Genomic DNA, 15,423 nt, shown 5'->3' on the forward strand with positions numbered 1-15,423 from the left:
GTGGAAAGACAATCTGTTTTGTAAGTAGCTTAGCAACCACATATGTAAGGTCACCTCTTTTACACAAAGTTCTCTGTCCCTGACTACCCATCTTTTGAACATCTGCTCTTCTTATAAATGCTTTCATAATATGGCGCCCACCTGTGATGACACAGACTAGGTTTTATGTGACCAAGCCATGGCTTTTAATCAAATAAAACAAATTAAAAATAATATTAATTATATTATAGTTTACATTTGATGTGATTAACCTCATTATTAAAGATATATGTGTACGTATGTATATATATATATATATATATATATATATATATATATATATATAGTTTGCCAATTGTGTGTTGTCACTTAATAAAACAAACCTAGATTTAAAAAAACAATTTTATTGAGATCAATAGCATCCCAGACTCTTCTCATTGTACTCAAAATTGCACAATCTGTTGTCAAGACAGTGCCAACACAACCCCCTTGCATGTGTCTCGGTGCCTAATCATCCACATGAGCATTTAAGAGGCACTTTGCATCTGTCCCACCATTTATGGGGTGCCTAGTGACTGCACATGTTTTGGAATATGTATATTAAGTCATTTTTCCTCTTAAAGTCCCTGAAAGAGACTTATTATTCCTTCTCTCCAAGTGAGAAGAAAGAACACTACTGAGATTTAATAAATTAGCCACATTCACACAGTTGCTAGAGACAGGTCTTAGATGTTAAGTCTGGTCTTGTCTGACTCAAGATTTTATTTTATTTTTTTGTTTTATTATTTTGTCACCCCATGTTGCTTCCTGGACTTCTTAAGACATGCAGTAGTGTTCTGCTTTATGTGGCTCAGTGACTCAGTGAAATTTTCCCTGGGCAATAAAAATATCTAATCTAGTTTCATCAACTCTTAGTTTGGGGTAAATAAAATAACAAGAACAGCTCTGTTTCTGCTTTGACTGTGAAATAAATCACAGATCCCATACCACTAGACATGAAATCTAGATCCGAGTGATGGTGAATATGAAGGTTATGCAAGACACTAATAGACACACTTGCTTTCCTACAAAAGCCTAGCTATACGAGCAAACCCGAGCATTGAGCACAGCTACTGTGGGGCACCTCTGGTACTATGGTCATTGCGTTCATACAACACCCTTATTTCATTGCTTAATTTAATCTGCTTGTGAGCTGTACTCCTAGTCACAACGTGTTGAAGTCAACAGCTTTTCACTGTCCTGCATTATATCGCTCTATGATGCTGAGGAGCATGGAAGATGTAAGCGGAACTTACTGCCTGGACAACACACTATCTAGGAAATCCCTATAATCATCACCAGACTTTCGACTTATGGACTGGCTTCCTAAGGGATGTCTAGTGGTGTTGTTGAGGAGTGTGCTTGTTATGACTGTGTAATTCTATCTATAAGGGAGGAGAGTATGGAATCTTCATACATCCTAAGTGGAGTATTAAACACACACATACATACACACACACACATACATACATACATACACACACACACACACACACACACACACACACGGCTATTACCCATGTGTCTGACAGAATGGTTTGAGTATGAAATGTCCTCCATGGGTACATGTGTTCCATGTTTCATCTCCATCTGCCGACATTATCTGGGGATGTCATGGACAGTTCAGAAGATATGGCTTAGATGAAGGAAGTAGAGCATCACAGGCCCCGCCCCATCCCCACTTCGACCTTATTTTCAGTTTCCTATTTACAAAGTCAGTAGCTTTCCCAATGCTCCCATCACTCTTGTCCCCTTGATCCTTTGCCCAAACACATGGGGGGGTCAGACAACCGTGGACTGAACGCTCTGAAACTGTGAACCAAATAAATCTTTTCTCCCTTAAGTTGTTCTTTGGGACAGTTTAGTCACAGCAAGAAGAAAACTTGACTGCAGTAGAGCCCAGCTGAAGCACGCAGACATCCCAAGTCCACCAATAAAGCAGAAAGGACCTCCCCACTCCTCCGGTTGGTCTTCCTTCTCAGCAGGAACCCATTCTCTTCCATGAAGAGTAAATTACTGAAAGAAAAAAAAAAACAATGGTCAGATCAGCCTGTCACATCTCTAGCTTTACTCTAAGAACTACACATTTTTCCACATCATACTTCTTTGCCTAGAAGCATAAACTCCCCAACGACACAAAGGTACATACAAGCACACTTAGATCCAATGATAGGTCCACAGGCACCAGGCAAAAAGGATGGAAACTATGATGTCAGACGTAAAGAGGCATTTCTCATAGTAAGTGTTGTCCTTCAGACACGGAAGCAGCAGTGTAAACATGAGTGAGTGGACACTGGTAGATCTGGCCTCCACAGGAGAGGATTTCTTCAGGAAGCCTGCATGATAAACACACCCCATGCCCTTTCCTTTCATGAGATCTGAGTGCAAGGCTAGCCCAAGGCCTTTCCAGTTGTCCCAGAGTAACTCTGAGTGCCTCTTCTCCAGCTCTCACCTCAAAGAACCGCAAAATACATCTGCCTATGAAGAGCGGGCTTTGAAAATAGACAGATGGAGATGAACTACAGATTACTGATCTTTTAAAGAGGCGGGGCTATTTTGATGTAGACTTCGAGGCAATTTGAAAACCAAACAAGCTCTACGTACGGAAACAAGAAACTCCCTTGAAGATATTCTGTAGTTCAGCCCATCTCAAGACTGGATAGAACTTTTACTCCTTTGCCCGCGAGCCCCTGACTGGATCACAGTCTCAGGTAAATTAGCAATGTGCTGACACATAGAAGAGTTGGGAACGGTGAACCACTAGCCTGTAATGAATGCTGAAACTCATCTAAATCTGAGCTCTTTTTCCCCAGAAGAGACAGCTTTGCAAAAGACGCCTGGTTTAGATTCAGAAAGAAGGCTGTAAGTTTTGATAGCAAAGTGAAAATAAATATGAGAGGAAATCTAAAGTGCAAAGTATGAAAGGACCTGAGCAGTCCAAGTCACCACCGTTTATGCTCAAGAATATATTATCTTAGCTGTAGATTCATTACACAGCCTAATGTAGGATATTCATCCAACATAGCCATTCTAGAGAATGAGAGAAGTCCAGAGGCGTGAGTCACGCCACAGCCATCACTAAACAGCTACCCACCCCTTTCGTCAAGCCAGAAACGATCCTATATTAGCCACAGCTTCCATGATCTCATTGGCAAAGATATTAAGAAGCATCAGCTGCTCTGGGAGGGAAGATTGAAACTATGCCACAAATTATTTCACCCAGAACATTTCAGTCCGATTGGATAGATAGATGGCAGGGGGGAGGGGTGGGATCCATCTCCTTGCAGTAGCTTTCCTTAATCTTGTTAGGAAGGCGCTCGCATGATGGGGAAGAGATGTGTCTTGATGTCCGCTAGTCCGGGTCAACATTGACATCGTGCAGACTGAGAGAATGGTTAAGACATTTTCCTTGCAAGTAAACAGATTAAAGACAATTCCGGGATTATACAAGATAAAATGGGGCACAGATCTGGTTTAGCATTCAGAACTCGAATAATATGATTAGGAATTATCTTGCCCCTGGTTAGGTATTTTTATGTAGGCTTTGATTCTGGAAACAGCTTACCCTAGCTGGCCAGCCATGGTAAGAACACTGACAGGATGATAGGCTGAGTGGGCTGTTTGTTTGTTTGTTTTTCCTTTAATTAGCTCTTCCTTCCCCAGTCTTAATTCCTACGTGGATGAATGGTGACTGGCACCCTGTACTTCTCAGCCTGTTATGGGCAGGCTCAGGACACAAGAGCAACACGTCCTGGTAAACGTATCAGAGACTTCAACTGAGTCACATGTTGACCCTAAGGCTAGACTGTGTCCTGAGTCATGGAAAGTCAAAGATGGAATCAGGTGAGCACCAAAGTCACATAGTCGGAGTCAGGAAAAATTGAAATCAGACTGTGGTGGCTATAGAAAGAAAAACCATGAACAGGGACTGCCTAGAATGACAAACGCCCATGATAAAACAGGGAGTGGCCTTGAAGCTGGTGTTCTCAGCACTCTTTCAACTTAGCTTGGATTTCCCACCAGAAAAAATGGAGACTGGGATAAAAAAAAATTTTCACATGTGGGTCATTTATTTACAGATATGCATCAAGAAATAGTTGGGGGCTAGAAAGAATGGAAAGGTGGGGGGGACAAAAAGAAAAAACAATGCAAACAATACTGCAGATATATTATTAAAGGAAGAAATGGGAAGAGAGCATTTATTGACCAGATTCCACCCTCCATTGCTGGGACAGTCCATAGATGCTAGTTCTCACATGCAGATTGACACAGGCATAATAATGACCTAGTGGGCTCCAGCAGGTATCCCACAACGCAAAGTCAGAAGGCTATGAAGCCAAAAAGATGCAGTGTGGTTGAGTTCTACATCAAGATCAAAAGTAGGACATGACTATATGATGCGCTACAAAAGTTGTTCAATACACTTTTCTTCTTGCACACTTGAAGCTTCTTGTCTTGTGGGTTTGGTTCATTTTTTGAACAAAAACTAAGCATAAAGAGAAAATAGTACACAGATAGGCATGGGACATTAAGCGAAAACATAGCTTTAAATCTTTTTTTCATTACTTTTTTATTTATTCACTTTGTATCCCAATTGAAGGCCCCCCCTCTCTCTTTTCATCCCAGTATCACCCTCACACCTCATCACCCTTTTCCTTCTTCCCCTTTTCTGAGGATAAAGACCCGCCCCCCACCATGGGTACCAACCCACCCTGGCACATCAAGTCATTAAGTCACAACCGAACTAAGCTCATCTTCTCCCATTGACTCCAGACAAGGCAGCCCAGATACGAGAAAGGGATCCAAAGGCAGACAGCAGAGTCAGCAACAGCCCCAACTCTAATTGTTAGGGAACCTACATGATGCACATCTGCTACATATGTGTAGGAGGCCTAGGTCCAGCCCATGCATGCTCTTTGGTTGGTGGTTCAGTCTCTGAGCCCCCATGGGCCCAGGTTAGTTTACTCTCTAGGTCTTCATGTGGTGTCCTTGACTCCTCTGACTCCCTCGCTCCTCCCTCCTCCCCCCCCCCCACCTCCAACACTCTTTCACAAGACTTCCCAAGCTCTGCCCACCATTTGGCTATGGATCTCTGCATCTGTTCCCATCAGCTGCTGGATGAAGCCTCTCAGAAGACAGTTATGCTAGGCTCCTGTCTGCAAGCATAGCAGAGTATCATTAATAGTCAGGGGTTGGCTCTTTCCTATAGGCTGGATCTCAACTTGGGCCAGTCATTGGTTAGACACTACATCAATCTCTGCTCGTCTTTATCCTTGCACATCTTGTAGACAGGACAATTTTTGGGTTAAAAGTTTTGTGGGTAGGTTGGTGGTCCCCTCCCTCCACTGGAAGTCCTGCCTGGAAATAAGAGGTGGCCACTTCAGGCTCCATATCCCCCACACCCCCACTGCTAAGAATCTCAGCCAGGGTTACCCCCAAAGACTCACATGAATGAACCTTCTCCTCACCCCACCCCTGCCCCAGATCTCAGACTGGTCTCAGAGATGCCCCTCCCCCATTGATTTCCATTCTCTCTCCCAGCACTGCCCCCCCCCGACTTTCCGCATACCTGATCTCTACCCCTGTGCCCCTCCCATCCCCCCTCCCACCAAGTTCCCTCCCTCTATTCACCTCTGATGTCTATTTTATTTTCTCCTTCAGAGTGAGATTCAAGCATCCTCCCTTGGGTCCTCCTTGTTACTTAGTTTCTTTGGGTCTATGGGTTGAAGCATGATTATCCTGTACTTTCTGGCTAATATCCACTTATGAGTGAGTACATACCATGTATGTCTTTCCGGGTCTAGGTTATCTCACTCCAGATTATCGTTTCTAGTTCCACCCATTTGCCTGCAAATTTCATAATATTCTTGTTTTTGACAGCTGAGTAGTATTCAATTGTGTAAATGTACCACGTTTTCTTTATCTATTCTTTGAGGAGCATCTAGATTGTTTGTACTTCCTGGGTATTAAGAATAAAGCTTCTATGAACATAACTGAGCATGATTTTTTATGGTATGGTGGATCATCTTTTGGGTCTATTCCAAGGAGTGGTATAGCTGGGTCTTAAAGTAGTTTTCTGAAAAATCACCAAGTTGATTTCTAAAGCACTTGTACAGGTGTGCACTCCCACCAGCAATGAAGGAGGGCTCCCCACAGCTCCACATCCTTGCCAGCATAAGTTTCCAGCAGTGGCATTTAATCTATCATCACAAAAACAGAGCTGCCTACTATGTGACCGTTGAGAGTATTATTAATACATAAAAATCGTACTGTCACCTGATAAAATATTATTTTTATTTCTACTATTCTAAACAAGACTCATGAACTTTAAATCAGGAATGCAAACCCAATGAACTTGTACAAGTATTCTTTCTAGTATCTGCAGTTGATGAAGTTTGCAGCTCAAGATTTTTAAAACCACCACCAGGCTAGAGGGGCCACTTGATAGTAGAATTCCTAGAACCACAGGTGTGCACGCGCACACACAGAAACACACACAGCGGGGGAGGGAAGGAGAGAGAGAGAGAGAGAGAGAGAGAGAGAGAGAGAGAGAGAGAGAGAGAATCTCCTAGCAACAGAAGAACTGTAAAATGTCACTGAAATTGTTGCAGAATTTGCAATCAAGATTTCCCCCAATTCTCCTCTTGAAAATGTATCGCCCATGATTTTTTTTTAAATCCACTTAATCTAAAACAAGAGAGGGATCATTTTCTATCCAGCCAAGTCATAATGCAGCTTCCAGGAACTTAGAAGAAATGAAAAGTGCATTTGTTGTCACTGACAGCAGCATAGACACTTAAGCATTTGTTTCCCACTATTTCTTCTAAGCATGCTGGGGAGAAATGTTGAGCCTAAACAGTATCCCAGACCCTTGATGTGACACCACAGCCAGGATACCTACCCACGCGGTCCAGCCCCGGGATGGACAGTGTTATTCCACCTGCACATCCTTACTCTAGTTCTCCATGTTATTGTTTCTTTGTGTCTCTTCAGACCTTCTCACACAAGAAAAGATGCTGCTGCACATCACTGCATCTGCTTCATTATCTTCTGACTGTGGAACATCTGAACTTCTTAGAGACCTAGTTAAAAACAACATTTCCTCTGTCTTTAAATGTCTCCTTTTGCGGGCTGGAGAGATAGCTCAGTTATCTGGTTAAGAGTGTTGCCTGCTCTTCCAAAGGCCCTGAGTTCAGTTCCCAGCAACCACGTGGTGGTTCACAACCATCTGTAATGTGATCTGATGCCTACAGGTGTACATGCAGGCAGAACACTGTGTACATAATAAATAAATAAATAAATCTTTAAATGTCTCCTTTAACCTGGTATTAATTCTAAAGTAGCAGAAAATTGAATCTTCTACTGGTGAGGGTGTATAGGGATGACTTATCCCAGATGCCTATGAACCTCTTAAATTTTCAACTTTCCTTTAGTTGCCCAAATAGCCATGATTCTACATCATTTAAGACAGCTAGAGCCAGTTGTTCAAAAACATCTTGAATGCAAATCAAAGTGTTTGGGGAAAATGTCTACTGTCCCTGTTAGAGCGAGTCTCACCCATGGATGTAACATAGTGTGTATTTTAAGTTGGTTCATCTAAATGCACCCTCCAAATATGATGAAAACCACCCAGCTATTTTTGCATCATGCTCTTAACATACAAACAAACTTCCTCCTAGATTGGACAGAAACCTTTGGGTATCCCACACGGGGAAGAGTTTCTGAGCTCACATATTAGGAAAAGAGATAAGATAGTGGTGCTAAAAATGCTGAACAAAATCAATTGAGATAAAATTTTAAGATGAACAGCAAACTCTAATGAATGAAGGAGAAAATGGCCCCACATGAGTCAAGACTGGACAAGGCCGGGAGAAGTTTTCTAATGAGTCCTCGCTGCTGTGGCCACGTGGGTCTGCCAGCTCAGTGCTGCCAGACTTGCCTCATCTGTCTCCAGCATGATTAGCCTGAGTCAGGCAGTGTAAAGTCTCCAGAGGGAAAATACGGATCATCCCAGCACAGTAGCTGTTCTCCTGGGCCTAAGAGCACCTCCAAATGCCTTTTTATTTTGTATGTGAAAGAAGGGAGGCTAAGAGAGAACACGTGACTCATTCAAAAATCCGTAGCTAGGAGAGCTGCGGGGACCAGGCCACTGACGCATCTTAGGGAGGGAGAGCTACATTATAAGAGAGTCTGGACAAAGCCTTCTTCTCCAGGCCTAAATGAAAAACTTATATGAACCACGCAGTGAACCTTCCCCAGAAGTCCCTGCGCACACACCGTGCTGTATCTGTCTCCTAATTTTGCATTGCTTGCCTGTGCCAAGATGAGTGTGGAAAATAAATACGTCTTCAGCTTTTGCTTCTCTGCACTATTTATGAAGGCCACGCACACAGTTAGCTGAAGAAGATGCCTGAGAAGCCTGGCTCAAGACTGTGGTAAAATAAGGCCTCTTGTCAATACTCTTGCTTCATTCAGAATACAAGCTCTACACTAGTGACATGTTCCTTTCAAACACAGCTGCGTGTGTCCAAGTGTATCTTGTTCACAGAGAAAGACAGCAATGCCCAATGAAAAGAACGTTGCTTGAACATCTCACCCACTGCCACATCAGCTGTAGATTTTTAGCTTGGAAAGCCCAAGGTGAGTGCTAGGGTCAATACATTCAATGCGCCAGACAATGGAGAAGATTTTGCTAGTGAGTCTTCCTGTGTTGGTTCGATCGGTACCTCACTCATCAAGGAACCAGGAGGCCCAAAGGAATCTGTATCCTCATTTCTCCTGTAGAGCTTGGGCATTACTTCGAATCTATAGCCCTGGGTTTGGGTTAGATGAATCAGAAAGGCGTGTGCCCACTTTTTTTGTCTCAGTTTGTCACTCACCTATCTTTTGCCCACCGACACTTCAAAAACTCCCAACCCCAAAGACCTATACCCAACTAAGACGATCCACAACTCCACTTAATTCCCAAAGTTAAATCCCTCTGTGGTAAATCATCGAAACTAAAGACTCTTGCCATTTGCCAAAAACTGCACAATCAGGACCTGGAAAAACAATGATTGAAAGGCAAACGCTCCTCAGCATGACAGAGCGTGTTTATAACTCGCAATGTTAGTGGAGCCACACTATAATTGTGAAAATGATCTTCTTACACTACACAACTTAAACTAAAATACCGGAGATGAGTCACATCTGGCCGAGCTCCTATCTCAGATGCCTGCCCTTTGGTGAACAATTTCCTTTACTGTGAAATTTCTTAGATTTGTTCTATGACATTTTAGCAGTCTCAAAACAGGAAGTCAAAAGTCCATCGCCCGTACCCTGGATAGGTAACACCATTCTATCCCCAGCCCTATCAGATGTGGTTAAAGACAGAGTGGCCAAGTCTCAGGGCCCAGCATCCACCTCTCAGGGACCTGGGGCCACCATCCACCTCTCAGGGACCTGGGGCCACCATCCACCTCTCAGGGACCTGGGCCCACCATCCACCTTTCAGGAACTTGGAAACAAAGCTCTCCAAATGTCCTTGAGACCATCCAGCCCAGCCTTCTCACTCTGTATGTGGAAGAATTGGGGGCTCGGAGAAGACAAGAAACTGCCTGGAGCTAGTGAGGTGAGAGAGCTGGAACATATCAGCAGCTAAAGCCAAGTAAGTGGCCACTGTTCAGAAAGCTGCTAAGTGAGCTGAGAAAGACATAGAATTTGGACATTACAAATACCTTCCAACGGTTATATGCCAGAATCTGTTCTTGAAGTCATCAGTCCTCTAGGTAAACAGGTATAGCAAACAGGAGCATAGAAAAATGGATGAGGTGGGGAGGCAGGGAGGGAAGAAGAGCATGACAGGTGAGAAGGAGGATAGCAAAGCAAACAAAAGAAGAGAAAGAAAGTAAACTCGGGGTCAGGAAGTGTGGGAAACGGAACCGCATCACACGCTAGGCTCTCTGAGCAGGGAAACCCAGCAGTAAAGAAAACTGCTTAACACAAGACTCTTTACCTAAGTCACATCTATTCTCATCCTATAGGCTTGGTGTTCTAGGAAACATATCTTGGGGCATGCTGACTTAGTGAGAAGAGAAATGGATTTGGAAATAATTGGGCTGGAAAGTAAAGAAATTGAAACTGCCTGGCTCGTGTCAGACAAGAGGTCAGGCATGGTCTCGAGGCTTTTCTATCCTGGGTTTGGAGATGAGGGGAGAGTAAGTGTCCTTGAATAGGCAAGATAAGGAGAATTCATTTTCTTTTTTGGCTTGCCATTAGAGGTGTGTATGAAAGCGCGTAAGAACACAGATCTGTCCTTGCCGCTTTTTTTCCATGGGTATTTCAATCCCTACCAGAAATACAGAGCTCAGAATAGTATGCCCATATGTTTTTAACCTCTACAACAAACTACCATGATTTTCCCTCTAAAAGCTGGTAAAGTTACATCTCTACCTCAAAAGCTGTGAAGGAAAAAAAAATTGGCTTTAAACAAACTCATTTGAAAGGTTTTAAAAAGTATTAGAGACTTAAAAAAAAAAAAAAGAATACAGGACTTAAATATCCCAAAGTGTGAAAATGCTACATTTTTACATTCAAATGATTTAAAATAGATGAACAGAATGCTTCCAAGCTTTCTAAAAATATGCATCTTCAGGCAATTAAAAAAAATCAGTCTAAAGGGTCATTTATTTCAAGCACGTAAAAGGACTGATTTAGGGCATCCATGAACCCCATAACTGACTGCACCTGGGACACATGGGTGAGGAGAAACCCTTCACACTCTTCCCCAGACCTGTAATGATATGTTTAGCTGAACTAATTTTAGACATGTCGGAAGCTTTGGATTCAGTATAGCATAAAGTACTGGTGACAAGTCTGTGGTTAGCAGCAGGCTTGAGCCATGGTCATTTGGAAGTAGGGTGGTGAGTTTATTCCTAAAAGGATGATGGTCACAGGAACAGGTCATGATGCACATATTTTTCCTGAGAGGTCTTTTTTGCCATGTTCTATTTACTCAGCGTGGGTGAGAGCCTTTGGAAACGAACAGTGGCAACTCCCTCTTCTTCATGATACCCATCCTACTATGAACATTTCTACTGATTCTTTTTTTTTTTTTTCTTGACTCATAGTTCTTTGGGTTCAATCAGGAAGCAGCTGGCATCCAGTCAGCCTGAATAGGCTGAGGTTACTATCTTCTGTCAGAGGAAATATGGTAAAGATGTCGAAAGGTAGAACCACATCAGAGCTCATTGGGGATAAAAGCTCACTGACTGGTCTGCTAACAGCTGCTTGAGCATGGGCAGTGAAGGCCGTGTGTGTGTGTGTGTGTGTGTGTGTGTGTGAGAGAGAGAGAGAGAGAGAGAGAGAGAGAGAGAGAGAGAGAGAGAGAGAGAGAGAGAGAGATCTGGATCTGTGCCTTCATTAACTTTTTAAAAAATTACTCGTTCCAATCCATCTGATTTACCTTAGTATAGCCATTCTCTTCTCTACCTTGCCATATTTTTCAGAGGGATTTCATTACCCTACTTTCTTCAGCCTCCTCTGTTTTTAACCGTTCAACTCAGTCCACTTTACCACTGCCTTGCCCAATTCACCATGAACAGGTTTCTTCTCCAAAGCTCCTCACCCCGAATAAGAGGGGTGACAGCCTTTGGTACTATCTCTTTTAAGAGAAAGTTCTGATGTTATAAGGAAAACGCAGGGTAAATCACTACTGTCCTTCAGTGTTATACAGTGAGAAAGCAAGACTCAGATTTCTTTAATGTGCATAACCACTCAGCAAACAGAAGCATCTCAACGCTATCTTCCCAGACGTCAGCAATCAATCACATTGCTCACCGATCACTCATATTTCCCACCATAAGTCAGGAAGTAGGAAGAATAGCATGCACACAATAGGGATGAGAAAGAGACAGGGACAGGGTGGAAATTTTAAATGAGAACAGGAAGGCCAATTGGTGAGAAATGTTGATCATACTTTTCTTTCTAAGTGTTTTCTTTGATCTCTTTGATGCCCCGCCCCCCCGCTCCCCACTCCCACCCCACCGCACAACAGAAATGGCAGATATCACCAGCTCATCACACACATATCCTTGGGCATCCATATTCCAAGGACAAGGTGACACAGAGATAAATGTGCCTGTGTGAGCCTCATGTTTTAGCTCTATGGCAGGAGATGCTTCAACGGTTGGCACCGTGAGTCTAGATTTTTAAAGTGCTCATCTCATTTAGTCAGGAGTCATCTGTGGAACAGCTGCCATATGTGGAGGACTCTGCTGCACACTGTGTTGCTGCATGAATATGAAAGAGATGTAGTTTTGTCACTAGAAACTTATAGTTTAATAAGACAAAAATACCCCTGCCGGCTGCAAATTCCAGGAATGTGCTCGTGCGCACCGACAGCTGGAACACAAGGATGGCTCAGATGGGGCCTTTTAGAGCAACTAAGCATCCCTGTGGGAGTCAAAAGGAGGATGCAGTGAAGCACTTTCAGTCGGAGGGTCTGAACCTGTTGTTACAGACATGGCATCTTGAGCATCACCTTTAGGGAAGACGTAGATTTCCTCAATGTGTATAAAGAACTCGGCAAAACCAGGAAACCTCAATGAACGGAGAGTCTAAGGCTGCCTTCTCAAGTGTCACCAATAAGTCACACTCATCACCCTGAGTCAGAGAATGAGGAGAACGGCACATAGACGATGGAGATGAGACAGATCAGCCTTTTCTATCCCTTCTGCCTCTGCCTCTCAAGAGCAAGGCTTATCGGCAAGAGCCGCCGTAGCCAGTAAAGTTTTTTTTAATTTTATTATCTCCTCTGTGTATTTTCAAAGCATAGAAGAACCATAATAAGCAGAGACCCCTACCCCCAGACATCAAAGGTATCTCAGACTTTAAAAACAGTAAGTAGCCCAGTCTCAGAACCTCCTTCTAGTGTGCAAATATAATGCACTTGGCGGTCGGCTATCGAGGAAACAATCTGCTCAAACTATCCAAATCGATTTCTCTGTCCTACGTGACTTCCCTGTGTGTCGTATATGTGCCCCCGTGCCCATTCATTCCTATTTAGAGATGTCTTAGGAAATTGGCATTATTGAACTCAGAAAAGCTGATCCGTGAAGGGTCCCAGATTAATAGATAACCCCGCCTGCAGCTAACAGTCGTCTAAAGAAGCCTTCGTTGCCTGGATTGATGCTAAAAAATGTGGGGCAGGGGCTTAGGGTGTAGCTCAGTAGCAGACCACACGCATAAGTGCTCTGGACCCTGGCTTCAACAACAATCATAACAACGTGAGGACAGACAGTGACAGTCCTCTCCCTAACGTCCCTAGCGTCAGTAGCATCCCACTGCCCACCACCTTCCTCGAGCGGTCTTCTCTGATAAACTAGGAGCAGCTGAGCTCCAGCTCACTTTCATTTCCTCACGCACTTGCTGTGCACATCCTTTTTCCCGCCTCAATATAATATATAGCAAGCACTTACTGAGCACCTGGCGCGTTGCAAGCACTGGGGCCAGCGATACCGATGCAAATCCCTTGTTTTTATTGTACTACAAAGAGCTCGTTGTCCTTGAACATGGAGATCAGCTCTACCTGAATCTGGTGAGCTCAGAGATGTAAGATGGGGAAAGAGTGGCAAATGGTCTGCATCTTAGGTATGTAATCCTGGCAGGTAAATCACCTGCTCTTCTACAAAATGGAGATGATCAATTGCCTCCCAAGGTTCTGGCAAGGATCAAATGAGGCAATTAATGAAAGTGTTTTGAGGTGACTGTACACTAGAAAATCTAGATAAAAGTTATTATAATGGACAGTATTAAGTATAATGAGGAAGATCTGCAACTGACCTCTGGTGGATGTGGTGACAACTATCCTTCTAGCAGATAAGAATAAAACACTCACTAGAACTTCACAGAAAAGTCTAGAAAGCAATGTCCATTTCAGGTTGTATGTTGCCAGGAGCACCTCTTCTTCAGCAGGTACATCACATCACACTTACATGTTCTTTCTCTCGTTTTTCCTATACCAGAACATTTTCATCTGTGTCCAATGCTTATTCCTCACTTAAAGATACAGAGTTCCTTTCTCGAAGGCCCAGTCAGCCGCCAATACTGTCACAACCCCAAACTGAGCTGCAGCAAACAGTGAAGGAAAACCACTCCCTTTGCATCCCGTGGGTCTCAACTTAGGTAAAGGTGAGCAACCCTTTCACAGGGGTCACCCTAAGACCATCAGAAAAAAAAACACAGATATTGACATTATGGTTCATAACAGTAGCGAAATTACAGTTATAAGGTAGCAACGAAACTAATTTATGGCTGGGGGCGGGGTCAGCACAGCATGAGGAGCTACATTAAAGGACCATAGGATCAGGAAGGTTGAGCACCGCTGCTCCAGAGAGAACGCTGGTATCGGGCACAGGTGAAGATTAGCACAGAAATCACGAAAGTAAAACAAACAGAAATGAGCTCCCCCTATAAATACTCCGAGCAATCAAAAATCACATGAAGGGAAGACTGAACTGGGCAGAAGGAGAACCGTGCAGACTGCATGAGCCCGGAGCACCCACACGTCACATCTTGCATCCTTCCCTATTCTCGGAGACTTTCGCCGAGTAGATGAATTAGGGCTGTTTTCAGCACTTCTATTGAAACATAAACAAGAGGTAGACTCCAGTTGCCTGTTGCCAAGCAGGCTTCAGCGCGGGAGGTCAAAATGCATAATTAATCAAGAGAGGCAGCAGGAGACTGGTTAGCTAGGAGCTTCTGATCTGGGTGCACACACTTCCGCAAGCAGGGTAAGTTGCCCCTAATGAGGTTTTCAAGGTGATGCTGACTTTCCTCTATGTTCCTCACCTCCAGTCCCTCTGGGGCATTTCCAACCTGGTTACTCCAGCATTCCAGGAAAGACACAATCTCCTTCAAACACCACACCCTCTTCCCAAACAGTATCTTGCAGACACAAACTGAGCATTAGGAATGACATCACCACCTTACTGCAGATTATAGACCCAGACACCGAATTCCCATGTGGGCCAAGGTGATGGGGGGGGGGGGGGCAAGTCTGCAGCCCTGTGCTGTCTCAACTAGGAATGAGCAAAGGCTCTTGCTGGGAAGATACTTCTGATCTAGGAATTCTATTTTATTTTATTTTATTCTATGCCTTTAAAAAAATGCAGATAAGAATATGAGACCTAGAATTTATCCGTGCCTCACAATTTATGCTAGCTCATTACCTCCTGCTAGACTCCAAGGCTTTGTAACGGAAATTGGCTCTGATCTCTGAGATGGGCATTACATCATACTCCTCTTTTAGGACATTATGTCATCCCTGCTGAGCTGCATTATCTATGGTTGGCTCAGCAGTAGCGATTTTTTGTGGGCCGACTGCAGTGTTCCCAAAGAACTGCTGGGAACCACAGATTGAAATCT

General features: G+C 43.6%; 1 long non-coding RNA gene across 1 annotated transcript; it reads right to left on the reverse strand.

Moving 5' to 3' along the window:
• Positions 1-352: 352 nt before the first annotated feature.
• On the reverse strand, positions 353-15,183 carry LOC311608732. Its single transcript, XR_014783103.1, has 3 exons — positions 14,848-15,183; positions 6,920-7,100; positions 353-2,034 (listed from the first exon to the last, which is right to left on the reverse strand). It is a non-coding gene; the product is annotated as an uncharacterized lncRNA (long non-coding RNA).
• Between the last annotated feature and the right edge of the window lie 240 nt (positions 15,184-15,423).

This window comes from Acomys minous, assembly GCF_964271855.1.
Source record: "Acomys minous genome assembly, chromosome: 11".
In the NCBI taxonomy this organism is placed as follows: domain Eukaryota; kingdom Metazoa; phylum Chordata; class Mammalia; order Rodentia; family Muridae; genus Acomys; species Acomys minous.